This window comes from Dromaius novaehollandiae, unplaced genomic scaffold, assembly GCF_036370855.1.
Source record: "Dromaius novaehollandiae isolate bDroNov1 unplaced genomic scaffold, bDroNov1.hap1 HAP1_SCAFFOLD_98, whole genome shotgun sequence".
NCBI lineage: Eukaryota > Metazoa > Chordata > Aves > Casuariiformes > Dromaiidae > Dromaius > Dromaius novaehollandiae.
In genome coordinates, this window is record NW_026991294.1 from 86,690 (window position 1) to 104,727 (window position 18,038).

The window sequence follows — 18,038 nt, forward strand, 5'->3', positions numbered from 1 at the left end:
GAGCACTCAGGTACCACTCCATCTCGAGGGCCAAGAGACAGCCCCACATGCAAGACTGTGCAAACAGCCCATTCTTTAGCCCACTCCAGTGACCGGCTCTATGCAGAGAATTTACAGGAGAAGAAGAAGAAGAAGAAGAAAACTGTTTTGGAGGGCAGGCAGTGGGAAGCAGTGAAAAGAGCCTGTGTTGAGAAGACCATGTCTCGGCTCATACGCCAGTCAGAGAAGCGTCCTGGGGCTCTGCCACCACACCTCCCAGAGACGAGCAGTAGAGGCAAAGTCCTAGCAGAGGACCAACCTTCTCCTTGGAAAGGTTCGGATACTTGGCCATCTGCTGAGTTAACTCAACGTTCAGGTGCACGATCCAGGTCTGGTTCTCTATTGTCTCTAGGGATGTTCTCAGGAACTATGGAGAAAACACAAAGTGAAGCAAAGGCTGCCTCAGGTTTTGTCAAGGCCTTCTGCACCTTCCAACCTAACAAGAAGTTCTCTGGGGATAGCTAGCACTACAGATAAGCCATCTTCCCTTTAAGCTGCCCCAGGCTCTTCTTGCAACATGGCAGCTGAGGTTCCCCTGGGTCTCAGGAAACTCTAGACAAAGAGGCAGCAGTGCTTTTTGGACAACAGGCCCAAGTTTAGGGAGAGCACAGGGATGCCCAAAACCTTACCACCAAGACCAGCCATCCGCGCCCCCCCCCCCACCACCACCACCACACACCCTCATTTGTTTCCTGATTGCTACAAGCCAAAGATGGGGTTGGAACTTGAGGGAAACCTCAGAAGATGGGGTGGGTGGTCTCACGCCTTGCCTGACACCCTCAGGATGTCCCTTTCCTGGTTATCTTCTCTCATTCCTCATGACCCAGTCAAGCGGGTCACAAAGTCAAAAGGGTATTTACACCAAAGAATCAGAAACAAGCCTGTAGCTTCCCCGACATGCTTTCCTACGGAAGTCTGCATTTGCAGTCCCGTTCAAGTCATTGCAATGCCAATGAACAGCAAAATGCGTTTGGTTCGGCCGTTGTCTAGTTAGTAGCATTCCTCATTGCCTACTGTCCCGTCCTCCCCACAGACTTGTTTTGCTCTCTCTTGTCTTCCCTCTCTCCTTCAGACAGCACAAAAGAACGCTGTACCTTCAGCAGGAGGCCCTCCCATTCTGCACAGTCCAGGGAGCTCTCATCTTTTCCTGGAAAGCAAGAAGGCACAGCAGCAGGTCATCTCATTTCAGTGAGCCCAAGAGAAGCATCCCAGTGTCTCCTTTGTAACCCAAAACCCCAGCTACCAGCTAGCAGAACACACCAAGTATGTCACAGCTAAAAGACACCTGTGCCACCCTCTTTGTGAGGCCAAAGGCATAGAGCATGTCGGACTCCCATTTCTTCCAAGGCCACTGAATCACATCTGGGAAATACTGGCCCCTTGTCATGCCCACTGCTTCCAAGCAGCTGCCACAACCATCCAGAACACAGCGCACACTACATGGAACACATGTTTTCCAGCAAAATTATGGCCTTTTAGCCTATGCTATGAAGCTACTGAGAGAGGCACTTCAGGAACGTGTCATTTCACTTGACCAAGTGCCAGAGCAGCCGCACTCAGGTGGCCAGATGAACTTTCCAGGGGGCTCTGCAACCAGTCTGCAGCTCCTATTTCCTCCCAGGAGAAGGAGAAAAAAAATAAGAAAAGAAAAGGAAGCAGAAGGGCCTTTCAAGACCATCTTGGGTTTCCTGTGAGAAAGAGCTGCTGCTGCTGCCAAGCTGGGCTCCCCTGGTGACTCTGAACTTGCAAAGAGAGGGCAGTGTCACCAAACCTCCAGAAGGGGCAAGGCGATCCCTCCCAAATGCTATCCAGGCAAGGATGGGGGGATGCTGCCAGAGCCGGCCCTTCTGATGCAACGTGTGAGGCTAAATCCCACCCAGGCCTCGGCGGGTCTCGGGGCACTGCTTCTCTCAGCTGTCTGTCCCAGCTGCCTGGAACTGGAAGGGATGCAAAACAAGATGGCTTGGAGACTCTCCAGGCCCTGTTCCTCTTGCTCACACAGGGCACCTGCCTTCTCCTGCCTCCCCTTGTGTGCTCTCCAACTCTATCCCCTCCCGGCAGACCCCTTACCTTCAAGGTACTGCAGCAGGGACGGGATCTGCACCCTCCAAGGAATCCCCACCGCTCGGTGAATTGTCCTGTGAAGGGCCTGCAGCAACTGCAGGGCAGCAACTCCGTAGCCACCTCCTTCATAAGGGAACCGGGCAAGCAACTAGAAGAGGGAAGGAGAGAGAAGTGGAGCTCCAGGCCTGCCAGAGGAACAGCAGTTGGTCCCAGAAAGAAGGAGGGGTCTGCTCCTGCCATGGCAGCCAGCACCCAGCAGAGCTGCTTCTCCTTTTGCACTGCCTCCCTGCGGAAGGCAGCCTCCCTGCTGCTCCAGAGAGGCACAGGAGGAATCCCCAGGCAGTCCAGGAAAGGAAAGATGTGCTCCAGCAGACTGGCTCCTCCTTGGAGGCTGCAAGCACCTGCCATGCCAACAGCCTCCCCGCCCCGACCTCTCCCCCTTCCCCTTGGTCAGAAAAACTCTGCTTCCCGCAGTCCCTGCCTACTCACCAGGAGCCGTGCCAGCAGAGCCTGGGGAGTTGGCAATTTGGCTGGAAGGAGAAAAAAAGCTCTGTTTCAGCAGGCCAAGTCCCCTCCTCACACTCCCCTGTTCATCTCGGGGACGCCCTCCACCACAGGACCGAAGGAGGCTGAGGTTCTGCGGATAATTTGCCCTCCCACAGCTCTTCCCACCCAAGGGCTCCCACAAGTTTAATGTCCTGAAAGGAAGGTAACTGCACAGCACTGCCATGCACAAGTCCTCCGTTTCACAGGGAGAAAGCTGGGAAAGGAAGAGCAAGGCCTCTCCTCTGGGGCACAGAGGAAATACAGGGCAGGCCTCCAAGCGCCCTCGCAGAAGGCCAGGGCTGCGCTCCTCACTCTCCCTCGCCTCCCCGTTGGGTCTGCCGGGGACAGACAGACACACAGACTCAGCCCCTGTCCCTGACAGAGCAGGACAGAATATCTGGGGAGGGTTTCTGCTCTCTACCTCGTTCTCGGTGGCCCAGGTAGTCGGGTTCCTCCTTCCCCCCTTCTGCTCTCTCCTGTCCCTCCATCAGCGCCCTGAGGCAGTGGGAGAGTGGGACCAGAGTGCCGGTGTACTGAGCTGGCACCACAAACTGGAGGAGCCGGGGCCACAGGAGCTGCAGAGGACAATACAGCAAAGCAGGGCGTCATTATTCCCATCCCTCCAAGTCCTCTCCTCGGACACGACATTCTGGTAGCCGCAGGCTCTGCAGAGCTTGTCAGTGGAGAGGGGGAGGGCTAGAAGGAAGGATCCTCAAGGCAACGAGTAGCACCAGGCGGGGGGATGACTTACTCTTGCCATCCCGCTCACTGAGACGTCCAGGGAGTGAAGGACTTGCAAGCACAGAGCTTGAAGTGTGCTTTCTTCCCGCACTTTCCTCTCAGAGAGGTTCCTTGTCTCCTGCAAGACAGAAGTTTGCAAACGCTGCCATCAGTTCCTGTTTCTTCACCAGGAGGCTAGAGGCTTCAGGAGGAGACTTGGCTTTTGCTTTGGGAGCACAGGTCCCCTGAGGAAGGACAAGAGTGGGAAGCCTTGGAGGGTGTTGTGGGGGGGATGGGGAGGGCCAGGGGGTTGGAGGCAGGTCCCAGGCTGCAGGGAAAATGACACAGAATGGCACCCGAGAGAGCCGCTGCCTGTTTGGGAGTGCAACCCAGTCACCTAAATTGTGCATTAAGCCCAGGAGGTGCTCCAAGGCGTGAGCTCTCTTTCAATGACACCAAAGGAAATGCAAGGAACTGTGTTCTTCAGAGGGGTTACGCTCCTTTCCTGCCCTGGGAATACAGCAGGACTGGCCCCCAGGTGGAGGAGGAGGAGGAGGAGGAGGAGGAGGAGGAGGAGGAGGAGGAAGAGGAGAGAGTGGGAGTGCACCAGGGGCGCAAGAGCTGCCGTTCGGGGGCCTCCACATCCTCAGGGAAGTCCAACGGAGCGGTCAACATGCACAGGGCACAGAACACAGTCCAAAATGCCAAGTTCCCCCCTTACCAGTCTGCTGGTGGCCCGGCTGAACTCCTGGAAAACATAGGCCACCATCCCCCACGCCGAACAGTTCTCCACACCAGAGCTGAACAGCTCCTTGATGAAAGACAGGACCGCAGCCTTCACCTGCCAGGGAGGTGATGGCAAAGGAGGGTAATGATTAGTCCCTCTCTGGAAGCTCAAGGAAAGCTGCCTGTCCCTGACCTATGCATGAAGGCCCTACTTTGGGTCTTTGGTGAGGTGACAAGCAGACAGTCCCCAAGGCCCCTCCTGGCAGCAGCTCTGCTGCTAACATGACAGAGCCGGGAACCTCGGCTAGGTCCAAACTAGCAGCCTCCTGTTGTTTCCTTGCCAGGCTCCACACAGAGGGAAAGGCTTTTTTCTGCCACCATCCCTCCCCCAACCACCTCACCTTCCTCCGGGGGTCTCCAAACACAGACTCCACTGCCCTCACAACCAGGCGCCTTTTCTCTCTTATTCTCAGGGCTGAAAGAAATACAGGTACATTGCCCCAGAGTCCCCTCCCAAAAGCAACAGGGTCAAAGTGTCCCTATCCCACACAACGAGACAGAAAGCACAGGGCAAAAGTCTGGCTTCAGGAGAAGCAGCAGAAGCCCCGAGCAGCTCCACTTCTACCACTCTTTTGTAGGCCTGCCTCACACAGAGAGCTCGAGAAATGGGGTCTGCCCTGGAATTCGCTGCTGTTTGCGCTTGGAGCGTTCCTGAGCTTCAAACGTCATTCCTGGGGTAGCGTGGTTTATAACTACCCAGACAGATTCTTCAGCTGCTTCAATGCAGTTCAGCAGAACACAATTCCCCTGGGCAGCATAAGCTTTGTGAGCACGCACGCACCTCTGTGCATCACCACTGAAGTGACCTTTCTCAGGTGAAACATGGAAAGGAGCTTGGGCCACATTCAGCGTGCATGCAGTCAAATGCACACCACTGCTCACCCTTTCTTCCGGGTGTTACTTACGGTCACAGCGAACCAAAGATCTGAGCAGATACAGGGACGTTGTTCTACGAGCCTCGCTCTTCCTCCCCAGTTGTGAGAACAGAAACTTCATGGTGACCTTAGGGAAACTTCGGGCTGGAGGGAAGAAATCATCTTCTAGGTTAACGACCAACCTCTTCACCCATTGCAGAGGTTTGCAGGAGAGAGACAGAGAAACCACAGCCAAACTCTGCCTTCTTCCCCTTACCTAGAAGCAGCATGCAGTAGGAGAGCTCTGTTTTATGGTCAAGGCTGTGCTGCTTGGTCCCATCTGAAAGCTGTGGGAAGGAGGTACATGTTAGCAAGAGTCTTCAGAGGCACTGCAAAGAAGCTCTCCTCTCAGGTCCTGTCTCCCTGGGAACTGCCAGGGAGACAAAGATGCTGTTCAAGAACGACATTGCTTTCTGCTCCCAGAGCCGCCTTCTGCTCTCCATCACCCTTCTCTCTCTCTACAACTCGACGGAGAGCCCAGAGAGAGGTGTTTCTGCTCAGACGGACCAATTCTAGACCCAGGAGTCAGAGGCGAACACCTTCCTGAGTGTCTTGCCTACTCGCCTCCAACCCTCCAGAGGGAGCTTGAGCCCACAGCACAGGACCCACCGACACAACTAAGGCTCTGGCCCAGAGGCAACAGGCAGCCTCGGAGTTGCAGGCAGGGGGTCTGCAGCAGCAAAAGGCAATTGGGATGCAAGGGCTGGCTAGGATTCAAAGGCTGAGCTGGAGATCTCTGGGCTCCAGACTGCTCCAGCTCCCTGCCTGAGAGTGAAACTCCTTTGGGAACTCAGCTGCCCCTGCAGTCCCTACCAAGCAGGCAGCCTTCGGCCTGGAAAGGTCTGTGGGCACTTTGGTGGAGTGGGGCTCCTCGACAGCTGCACGCACCTGGCTGCAAGGGGTGAGAAAAGCCCGGGACAGGGAAGCTCTACGCCGCCACCCCATAGGTCTTTCTTGCCAGCCTGAGGCAGACGCGCTCAAGCCAAGGGGAAGTGCGAGGCATTCAGCCCCCCTTACCTGGCGGTGCACAACAGCGCAGATGGCAGACACTGCTCCTTTGGGAAGAGGGAGCTGGAACCTTGCCACAGCTTCCAAGAAATGATTGAGACTCTACAAGAGAAAGTGGAAACAAGAGGGTGGCTTGTGACCTGGAGCAGCTCCTTAACACAGGACTGCATGCTGCCACAGTTGGCACAGCAGAGCTCCCTCCTCTCTGTGCACCCTCACCCTGCCCTACAGAGCCATAGAGCGTCTTGCGCGATGTCTCACCTTGGTCACGTGAGAACTGTCTTGGACCTCTTTGTATTGGCCCAGGAGCCAGGACAGCTGGCTGCCTACATGCTCCTGGTACTCTTCTTTGTGCAGGAGGAGGCCCATCATAGCTGCCACAGCCCTGATGATGGCCTGCTTGAGCTGTATGCAGGGAAGGCAGAAGACATTGGTTTGCTCCAAGTGAAGCTCTGCTCTACTACGCCGCGTCCCCCACACACAATCTTCTCTCTTCACAACGACTGTGACTGCCCCTCTTCCTCTGCAGGGACTGTCTTCCTCGAGCAGAGAGGGACTGTATTTCCCCGCTTTTGTGCCCACAACCCTCCTGGCTCAGAGGCCACTGGCATCCGGCTGGTTCCCAGCAGGGATTCTCCCGGCCCCGCCTGGCCTCACTGGCTCCTTGCGGGTTGCAAAGCTGGAATCCAGGCACACTGTCTCTGAGCCCACAGCATTTCCATGCTCTTTAGCCACAGCAGGCTTCCAGCTCTAGACACTTTCTTGGGCAACCTGCTTCCTCCCAAAGCACGTCTCCTGACACTCCACCATCACCCAGAAAGACAGATGAGCTCCAGCATTACAGCTGCTGCTAAAGGGCCACAAAGGCAGCCGTTCTTACCTCCTGCTCTTCACAGGGCAGCCAGTTTTTGGTCACAAAGCAGTACAGTGGGAATGTTCCATCACACAACTGGGCTTCCTCCATCCGAGGGAAGGAGCATTTTGCCCAGTCTTGGAAGTAAAGAGTTACCGCTTTGGACCATGTTTCCAGAACTGCAGAAAAGAAGGGCAGAAAGGTCACTATGTCAAGCATGCATCTGGGGGAATCTCTTGTATTATCATGCCGGCCTGACTCAAACTGCAGTGCCAGCCTCATGGGTGCTCAGCTCTGGAGCAGTTTTGGATTCTGGGGCAGGTGTGGAATGTTTTCAAATGTCTTCCTTGAAATGCTAAGCTGTTTCTCTCCTCCCTCTTCTCCTCCTTGTCCCCGCTAGCCCTTTTCCTCCTCCAAGGGTTGTTGCAGGAGGCTGAGTAGCAACATTCCCACAGCTCCATTCCTTTCCTGGCCACAGCAGTGTCCTGAGCTTCAGACACTGCTTTGACATTGTGCAGACTGTTTGGAGCTGTAAAGGGCATGAGCTCCCTAGAGGTTCAGAACCTGCGGTGAGAGCCTGGGAGAGAAGAGCCTTGGATGTGGACCTGTGCTCACTAACTTGCCCTTCCCTCTGCATCCCCATGGAGCCCTGGAACTCGGCTGTGACACTCACCCCCACAGACAGCTTGCTTGATCCTGCTGCCATCTGCTTGAGTCAGCGTTACGTGCAGGGCATCCCAGGTCCTTTGCACAAAAGGGATGCAGCTCAGAGCTGCCGAGAAGGGATGGGGCAGAGGGAAAGAAAAGAAGCTGCCATCAGGGAGATTCTTGGGAGACTTTGGAGTCCAGCACTTCGCACCTCTGATGGGCCAGGGCTATGGGATGCCAGGCCACTTGGGACTCTCTGAGCAGGGCAAGGGGGATTCCAGAGCTGCCACAGAAAGTCCCTGGGCAGCTGGCGCGTGTGGGAGAGTGCCCTGCCAGGGCGCAAGCGTGCTAGTTGACCTTCCACCAGAGGCCTGGGAGCTGGGAAGCACTTCAGGGTGGGCCTGGAAGCACAGCAGAGCAGGCCTCCACTGGGTTGGGTCTCCCTGCTGCCCCCTCCTTAGGGCACTCAGCTCCGGAGCTGAAGTCACAACTCCCAGCTGCTGCCAGGCAGCAAAAGACACAGCAGCCGCCACCTTGGAGGCCTCCACTTCCACAACACAATGCCTCCTCCCACTGCTCCAACAACCCAGCAGCAAAGCATGAAGCACGAGTTGCGGTACCATAGCTTGTGGCAAGTTTGCCGAGGGTAATAAAGAGGAATTCCCCAGGGATTTTCTCCACAGGCTTCAGGTGACACTGGAGCTCATCCATGACAAGCAGGAAGTGAGACTGGGCCAGGCACAGCAGGATGTCACTCGCTGCTCTTTGCAATTCCTCCGTTGCACCCTGCAAAAATAAACATGATGGAGAACAAGCAACACGGCAAGGGTTGAGGCAGCCAGACGTGGCCATAGCAGGAGCTGGGAACCATCCCTAGTTCTTAAGGCAAAGGGGAAATCTTGGGAGCCCTATAGCTTGCCAAAAAGCTGGGCTCTAGGCACGGTCCTCTGACTAGCTTCCAAGAGAACAAGCTTACCTGCAGCCCTCTCACGTCCCTTGAAGCCACTGCTATCAATTGCCTTAGAAGATTACTCTCCAAATTGTCACCATCTTCCTGCAGGACTCTCCCCAGTGTCCGGTAAGTTTCTACTCTATTACCCTGGGGACAAGTCAGAAAAGGGAGCATTTGAGCTTCTTTCTCCTTGATGTCCACAAAGTCTCAGAGCTCTGGGCACTTGGTGCACCCAGCCTACAAAATGGCATCTCGCAGACAGCTCCATTCCTAGGATCTAGTCATAGAAAGCAGGTGAGTGAAGAGCTTCACTGGAAGGTGTTCCACCCAACGGAGGATCCACCTATGGTAGGTGCTATGGTAGGATCTACTCGAGTTCGGAACTCAGCTGAGGTTTCTGTGATGCGGTGCTTGCCCGAGAGCACATTTTCCGTGCACCAAGAGCACCTGCCATGGCACCTGATGGGAGCCAGGCACGTTGGGAATCACAGCACTAGAATCCAGGCAGAATCCATGGACACTGCCAGCGCCTTACCTCATCCTCCTGCAGTCGGGTCAGCAGAGAGGCCACAGAGGCAGCCAAGGTGATGATGGCTGCAGGGAGGGACTCTGTCCTCCTGCCTCCATCCTCCCGCTCCTCCGGTCTCACCCGGGAAGATGCTTTAGAAAAGCAACCTGGAAGGAAACAATCCGAGGATGACGTGCCCTCCGGTGCGAGCATCAGTTGGAGGGTCAAAGGGCTCCTCAGCCTTCGGAGAAATTCCTGCCCTCTCTACTGACACCAAGCGACCAGCTGGCTCAGAGCTGGTGGCTCTGTTGTGGCTGATTGGAGCCCCCAGAATCAGGCAGGCAGGCCCGACGGCTGGTGAGACAGCACTGAAGTTGTCTGCCACGGACTATGGAGCCACGCAGCAGAGAAATGGCTCTGCACTGCTTGCTTCCTTTCCCATTTTGCTGTGGGATTTTGTGGATGAGTTCCTCGGGTGAGAAGGTCACAGTAGGAGGACCCAGATCAAGATCAGACAATTAGGAAAGGAGCAGAGGACAATCCCACATGTGAGGAGTCCTGCAGACTTGACCTACAGAACTGAGGAGTGGCCCTTACCCCGGAAGAACAGGAATCGCTTCATCTTGGAAGTAATTCCCAGCAGGCAGCAACGCTCTCTCCAACAACCTCCTCGCAGCTGGAAGAGCAAGCCACTACAGACCCCCCCTGCACAGACCGCAGGCCAGGGGAGCCAAGGCTACTGTGACACCAGTGCTCCCATGCACACCTCACAAAGGTGTCCTGACCATGAGGGCTTGTGCCTCGTGCGCTCACTCCCTCTGATGGAGAGCACCATATATTGGAACAGCCATGAGGGGGCTCCATCCATCCCCATGAAAGCCAAATGTCCCTGTGTCGCCAGTCACTCCTATTTGGGTCTCACTGCTAGAACGCTGGGGACTCTTGACTTGGTCTGAAGGTCTCCTCACCCCTCCTCTTCTGCTCAGTTAGCATGTTCCAGCCACCAGAGACGGAGTGGTCTCAAGTGGCTGGCCTGGCTCTTGTCTGTCTTTGCTTCCTGTCCTGACTTCCTCAGAACCACCTGCCATCACGTTGCCCCTGTGCATGCTTGGCTGGGTCATTCTCTCTGTCTCCTCCAACACATTTGCACTCTTTGTCCAACTAGAACAGAACCAGACAGACACTGGAGATAGAGACTGGCTAGTTAGTTCCCCTGCTGGCACAAATCCTCGAGTGTGGTCAGCACAAAGACCTTCTTGGCATGCCATGAACTGATGGGATTAGGTCAGAAGTTTCTCATTTATATTGACTTCACACTAGTGTTCCATTTCCAGAGCCAGCTAAGGAAACCTTTTTTTTTTTTTTTTTTTTTTTTTAAGCTGAACAGAGAATGGCATAACAGTCAGACGCTAGGCCACATCCTCCTCTTCTGCTTTTGTTCTTGCTGGTATTTTTGTGGCACCTTGGAGTCCTTCTGAAAGAGCAGAACCTGGTTGTGCTCTGGGCTGTGCAAATGACAAGCAAAGAGGTGGTCCCTAGTGCCCTAAGGCACTTCCAGTCTCCATGCATGCAGAGAGCCCACACGTGGATGAGCGCAACGTGTTCATCCAAGCACTTTGAAGAGGAAGGCTGGGGGAATGGACAACAGTGCCATCTCTCTTCCTGAAAGGAATCTCTTGAACAGCCAAGATCGAATTACTGGTCCAAACATCTGAGCGGGCCAGTGAGAGTAGCACGCTTCTGTCGGAGATGGGAGAGCCTGTGTCAGTCACGGAGGGTTTTGCTTTTTGCATGCAGTAGAATTGTTTTGACAGAAGAAATGTTGAGAGAAGCCAACAGATCCTTCTGTGCCTGCAGTGAGAGCACTCACGCAGAGACCCAGTGTCGGCGCCCTCTCCCAGGGATGGGGAAGAGGTCCCCAGCCCGTGCCCAGCGCAGCAGCCTGACAGACTGTCATCTCTCCAGCCATGAGGTGGTGCAGGGCTGCGCCCCGCATTTGCTCTCTACCAGTCCCTTCAGAAAACACTGTCCTTTCTCCTCTGGACAGCCCCCGTGCTGGACAGAAGGAAGCATGTGAAGGGAGACCCTCCCCTCTTCAGAGCTGACAAGCGGCAGAAGAAAGTTACCAGGGCAGAAGTGAGACACCCCCCCACACACACACACATGGTTTGTGCTGGGGCTGAACACCAAAGCCTTTCCTCCAGCCTCCCCTTGCCCAAAGCTGTGGGCTATGGGACACACATCTTTTTCCAGGGAAGTGGCTGGCTGCCTTGGGATCCTGGAGTCTCCAGCTTTGGAGGTGAAAAACTCTTGGGATTACTTTGAGAAGGTGGTTAGCAAAGAGAACCTAAGAGCAATAAAGTGCATGGGATAAATCACGCCTGTTTAGTTTCTTGCTCAGCCCCTTCCTAGCCTCATCAGACCAGGCTGTTGGGGTGTCCCATCCCACAGGTGAACGCTGTAACACCAGGCTGCTCTATAAAACCTAAGGGATGCGCTGAAATTGGCTCTCTTTCCACCTGCTGTGGTTTCTACTGAATCCAGCAGGACTTGCTAGTTCAAAAACAGCCCTGGTGGTAATCCACTGTCTCACATTCTTTCTGGTGACTGGCATTTTCTTGGTGCACTACAGGATGGTGTAGAGAACCGGTACTAAGTGCGGTTTTGTCTCGACATTGCTGCCGCTGGGCCGCACCGGGCAATGCCGCGCCGGTGCCCCCGGGAGCCATCCGCGAGGTAAACAACCTCATGTGCCTGCACAGGGAGAAAAAAAAAGGCGCAAAAAGGGCAGAGAAAGGCTTCTAGGGGAACATCACGTCTGGCACGAACCGCACGTACACATTTGCGATCTGCGCAGGAGCAGGAGACACCCCCCCCCCCCAGAAGCCCCCAGCCCGTTTCTGGAAGGGTCCGAGAGGGCAGACTGCGCACGACAGCTAATCTGCATGGGAAGTGAGGAAGCACCGCCCAGAGGGGGGCAAGAACCTATAAAAACTGCAGACTGGCTGAATGGGGGGGGGGCTTGTTTGCGAGGAGTGGAGGTCTGGAACGGAGTCAGCGGAACATCATCAGACTCGGAGTGGCAGTAGCTAGTTTCTTTTCTCCTTTTCCAACTTTCTCTATCTTTTCCCCTTCGCTTTTCCCCACCTTTTCTCCCCACTTCGTTGAAAATAAAGTTAAAAGATTGTACGATATTTGACCGGTTTTAGCGTCTTAATCTCGTCCTTGGGATCGTAACGAAACCTTCCCAATATTGGATCGGGACATGTAATTGGTGTCACAGAGAGGATCCCTTGAGACGAGAGTATCGTACAACCTTATGGTGTGCTGAGCGACTGTGTGTGTGAACGAGACGTACGAACAAGTACGAAGCGAGTGCGGAGTTCCGATCCGCGGTTCTGCTCTCCCGCGAGGGAAGCAGCCAGAGACGAGCGAAGCGTAAGGAAGGAGTGAATGCTGAGATCTTTAGTATACTTGTTTACGGTTTGGCCTCCTGAGGGTGTATAGGGGAAACTTGGATTTTCAGGTGTGACCCCCTCAGGATGAAATCCCCATTGTAGGACGTTTTGTAGTAGGTTACGGTTTGGCCTTCTGGGAGCGTATAGGGGAAACTTGGACTCCTTTAAGGTTTGGCCCTCCCAGGACGAAATCCCTTTAGTAGGATATGGCCACCAAGAAGGCAGGCAATTTTTGTGAGGAAATCGAGAAATTGTATGATCTTTTGGAAGTACACCGTTCTCGCCCCTCGCCCTCAGGACGAGACTGGGCACAGGACCATTGGTTCCAATTGCAAAGTGTAGTGGACCGAATAGCGGTCTTGCAAAAAGAAGCTAAAGTTAAGAAAGGAAAAGGAAAAGCTACTGTTTGCTAGGAGCGTGCCTAGCAGCTGCGGTGGAGGACAGGCAGTGGGCACCTTGTCAGGCAGAGGCTGTGGTTGCCGCGCTGCAAGCAGCGGTAACGCCACTGCAAGAACAATTACGGGAAACCAAGTGGGTGCTGGAGGAGGAGAAGCACCAAGGTCTGATACTGAAAGAGGAGCTAAGAAACCAGCTCCTGAGGGAGGCAGACACCCTCACCGAAACTGAGGTGCTGCTCGAGGGAAAAGGGGTACGCCAAATTTACCCCCAAAGGGACATAAAAAGATTAAAGGAGGCCGTAGATGGCCCCCCCCCCATATGTGCCCACTAGTCAAAACGGAATATATATATATGAGGATGACAGTGACAACCGCCCCCAGGTTGTTACCAAAGAAATCCCTCTCACAGCTACCAAACTGGCCAAGCTGCGAAAAGATTTTGCTAGAACGGCTAGGGAATCCGAAACCAAATACGTGTGGAGGGTATCCCTGTCAGGAGGGGACAGAATCCTGCTATCGGAAAAGGAGGCAGAGGGATATTGGGGCTCAGGCGTGTTCCTGACGATGGGCGATCGCCAAGCCCCATGGTCCCTGACTCAGAGGGCCGCATATTGGGCAGGGGGGGGCTGAACCCTTTGGAAAGGGGGGATCCCCTAGCTATAACAGGTTCCGTTGCTCAATTGCTGGAAAGTGCACAAAAGGCAGCTTGTCTACAAATGATGTAGGATCGGGAACTCAAGCCAAACCTGAGCTCTCCAATGTTATTGCTGGTAGATCCCGAGCGGAAGACACCCCTAATATGGGGACTTCCTGATTCCCTGAAAACTACTGGGATCCAATTGCAGGGGAGAATCCAAAATGTGCCCCGCAAGGAGAGAATCGCGGCTGCCCTGGAGGGGATGGTAACCCCTGAGCATCGGTGGCTGGGGAAAAAGGTGTGGACCTGGGGGGGGGGAGGTAGCCCAGGAATTGATCAATTATGGGAGGAAATACGGGCCAGTCGGCCGGACTTACCAAAGGGTGGAAACTAGGGCCGTGTGGGTGGCAGAGCCAGCAAACAAGCCGCTGGCATTTTCTGGGAGGAGCCCAAATTTAGCCAGAAGAGAAAGATCCCTGACCCGGCAGGGACTATGGCCGTTGGGGCTGCAAAAAGGCGTGCCCCGAGACTTGATGGACAGGCTCCCGACCAAAAAACTAGAGCTGCTGGTACAGAGGTGGTCCGGACAGGGACCCCCGCCCAGACCGAAACCACCCCCGCGCCGGCCTTAAACATGGGGGAGGAGTTCGAGGGAGGACGAAAGGGAGGCGGGAAACTAGCTCCTCCGCCCCCTCAGGGTGTGGGGGGAGGCGGAGGGCGGATGTTTATAAGACAACTCACCTGCAGTAACAAAGGAGATTCATTAATCACCATAGCCGTGGGGCCGAAGAGAAGGCCTGTAACTTTTTTAATTGACACAGGGGCCCAAATTACAGCGCTAAAATGGAGTGAGGCGGAAGGGTGTGGCATCTCGGTCCTGTCCAAACACCTAATAGTTTTAAATGCTCTGGGGAAGACCCAGACTGTGCCCATGACCCCGGTAACATTGTGGTTACCAGGGGAAGAGAGTCCTGTGGACACCATGGCGGCTGTGGGGCCTTTTCAAATGAACCTCTTAGGCATAGACGTCCTGAAGGGGAAACAGTAGCGGGATACCCAGGGGAATTCGTGGTCTTTCGGTGTTCCTCAGGTTAGAAGACTAACCGGAGATTTCGGTGTGGCAGTGCGCTTGCTGCAAGCGGCGCCTCCCCTCCCCCCCTTCCCGGCTGACTAACGTAAAACCCTATAACGAGAGAGGATATTGCCCCAGTATTGGAGGACCTGAAAAAACAGGGAGTTGTGATCCTGGCACAGTCCCCCTTCAATTCCCCTGTATGGCCAGTTTGAAAACCAAATGGTAAGTGGAGACTAACCATAGACTATTGGCGATTAAATAACAATACAGGACCATTGACAGCCGCTATGCCAAATATCGCTGAATTAACAGTGACTATCCAGGAGCAGTCCCACCCTGTGATGGCAACAATCGATGTCAAAGACATGTTTTTTATGGTCCCTTTGCAGCCTGAGGACCAAGAGCATTTTGCCTTCATGTGGGAGGGACAGCAATACACGTTCACTAGACTACCTCAGGGGTACAAGCACTCCCCTACACTAGCCCATCATGCGCTAGCACAAGAGCTTGAAACTGTCCCCATACAGGCGGGAGTCAAAATTTATAGATAGACTAATACATAGACAATGTGCTCGTGGGACGGAGCCAGGTAGAGGATGTTGAGAAAAACGCAGCGCGACATTATTGCTCACCTAGAGCAGATAGGGCTGACAATTCTGCCCGAAAAGATCCAAACTCCCTCCAGTGAAGTAAAATTTCTGGGAATCTGGTGTGTGTGTGTGTGGGGGGGGGGGGGATGACCTGCATTCCCCCGGATACCCTGTCCTCATTGGACTCAGTTAAAATGCTGGAGTCCAAAAAGGACCTGCAACACGCTCTAGGGCTGCTTGTATTTTGGAAGCACATTCCTGATTTTTCAATTATTGCCAGGCCTTTATATGACTTACTACGGAAAAGGGCTCACTGGGAGTGGACCTCGGTCCACAGCGAGGCGTTGCAACTGCTGGTTTTTGAGGCGAACGCCTACCAAGCTTTGGGGCCAATCCACCCCACCGACCCTATCCAGATCGAAAGGGGGTTTGCCCAGACCGGGCTTTCCATCCACCTGTGGCAGAAGGGGCCAGAGGGGCCTACACAGCCCATCGGGTTTTATTCACGCAGCTTCAGAGACGCTGAAAAGTGGTACACCACATGGGAGAAGGGGCTGTTTGTAGTCAGCCTTGCTCTAAGGGAGGCTGAACGAACTATTCGAAAGCAACCCCTAGCTCTCCGAGGTCCGTTTAAGGTGACCAAAGCGGTCCTGGCAGGGACCCCGCCCCCTGACGGGGTGGCTCAGAGAGCCTCCATACGAAAATGGTGTGCACAAATAGAGCACTATTGTGAAATTTTTTCTGTAACAGAAGGAGCCACCAAAGTATTAAATATACAAGATGAAGCAGACTTGAATAAAGAAGCCCCCCAACTCCTCCCTGTAATTCAAGTAGCTCCTCCCTTTTCCGATCAGATCCTAAATGCATGGTTCACAGATGCTTCCTCAACGCAGGAAGGGAAAACCTGGAGATACTGGGCTGTGGTGCTCCAAGTGGGGACTAAGGAGCAGATCATTACAGAGGGAGAGGGCAGTGTGCAGGTGGGAGAGCTGGTTGCAGTGTGGAGCGTGTTCCAACGCGAAAGCCAGGCTACTTCCCCTGTACACATCTACACGGACTCATATATGGTGCTCAAAGGCTGCACGGAATGGCTTCCTTTTTGGAAGCAAAACTGCTGGGAGGTTAATAGAATAATAAATATACTTGGAAAGCAAAAGATGCTAGTGGGAAAACTCACTAGATTCACACAAAATGGATTATTCCCTCCTTCTGACCCGAGGAGCGAGTTTGTTCTTATTTCTGTTTTCAAGGGCGGTGATCTGACCAAGATGCACCTACTGCTCTCGACCATCCTGATTCAAGGATGCATCCACGAGGGCGACGAACGACCACTCCCTCTACCTTCCCCCAACCCATTTAATCCCTTCGAGAACAATGAATTCGTGTTGCTGGTGAAAGCAGTAAGCCAAGCTTTCAATTTAAGCCACTGCTGGGTTTGTGGAGGACCGCTAGGGTTATCAAGTTGGCTGTGGACATCCACATCCCTCACCCCAGACCAGATCGTAAGCAATTATAGCGAAACCGCGAACAACATGTGGGACGACAGTGGGACCTGGCCAATTCAATTTCCAGCCATGGGGCAATATTGTTTAAATCGTACCCAGGAGGGAGGGATCGAAGTGGGGGAAAGTAAATGTCGATGGACACTCACTCGTAAGCCGCTCGATAAAAATGGGAATCTCCACTCATGGATGTGGCTCGATGAAATGGGGCGCAGTCGGGGATTTGAAGGATACTGGTCAAACAAAAAATGAAACTTTAACTCTCCAAGGATCCAATTATCCCCCTTACAAGCAAACCTGCAAATGGGAAGGTACTTCTGGGGCTTGGTATTGTACCAGCCGAATAGGTGATGGGATGGTCACATTTGTCAGCCCTCTGGGCAACAGAGACACAACTTACTTTCAATTCCCAACAGGGATAGACGGGCTATTTGCTCAGAGCATCAGAGCTAAGAAGGGGCATTATTGGATCTGCGGACACACAGCATATAAATCTTTACCCGCGGGGTGGTCGGGAATTTGTTATATAGGGATTATCAGACCTTTGTTTTTCCCTTTTACCAGAAACAGGCGGACCTCAGTTAGGCATAAAGGTATATGATAACCTCGGAGACAGAAGTGTTGCCCGTAAGACACGATCCATTAAGGTAGATTTTTGGGTGGGACGCAAAAATGGGGGAATAACGAGTGGCCTCCTGAATGAGTAATTCAGCATTACGGGCCTGCAACCTGGAACCCTAATGAACCAATATCAGGGGTGAGAGAACCAATTTATAACCTAAATCGAATAATCAGACTACAGGCGGCTCTAGAAATTATTACCAACAAAACCGCGGATGCAATAGATCTTTTAACTTGGCAGTCTCAACAGATGCACACAGCAATCCTTCAGCACCACATGGTTTTAGACTATCTGTTAGCTGAAGAGGGAGGGGTGTGTGGGAAATTAAATGTTTCCAACTGTTGTTTAGAAATAGATGATGTAGGCGAAGTAGATCTCCAGGTAACCAAAGATATCAGAAAAATAGCCCACATCCCCGTCCAAACCTGGAACGGTTGGAGTGGCTATTTGTGGTCCTGGTTACTGGGGGCACCTTGGGTGAAACAGTTAATATTGTATTTGTTATGTGTGGTTGCCGCTTTAATGTTCTTACCTTGTATAATTCCTTGCTTTGTTCAATTAATCCGACATGTTGTGTCAAATATGCAATTCGTTCCCACCACCTCAGCCGGTGGCATAAAGAAAATCTGTGCCTTTTCTGTGAAGGAGGAAATTGCATATTAACATCCACCGCGCATTTGCCATCTGTTTTATACCTGTTGTAACAATCACCTTCCTC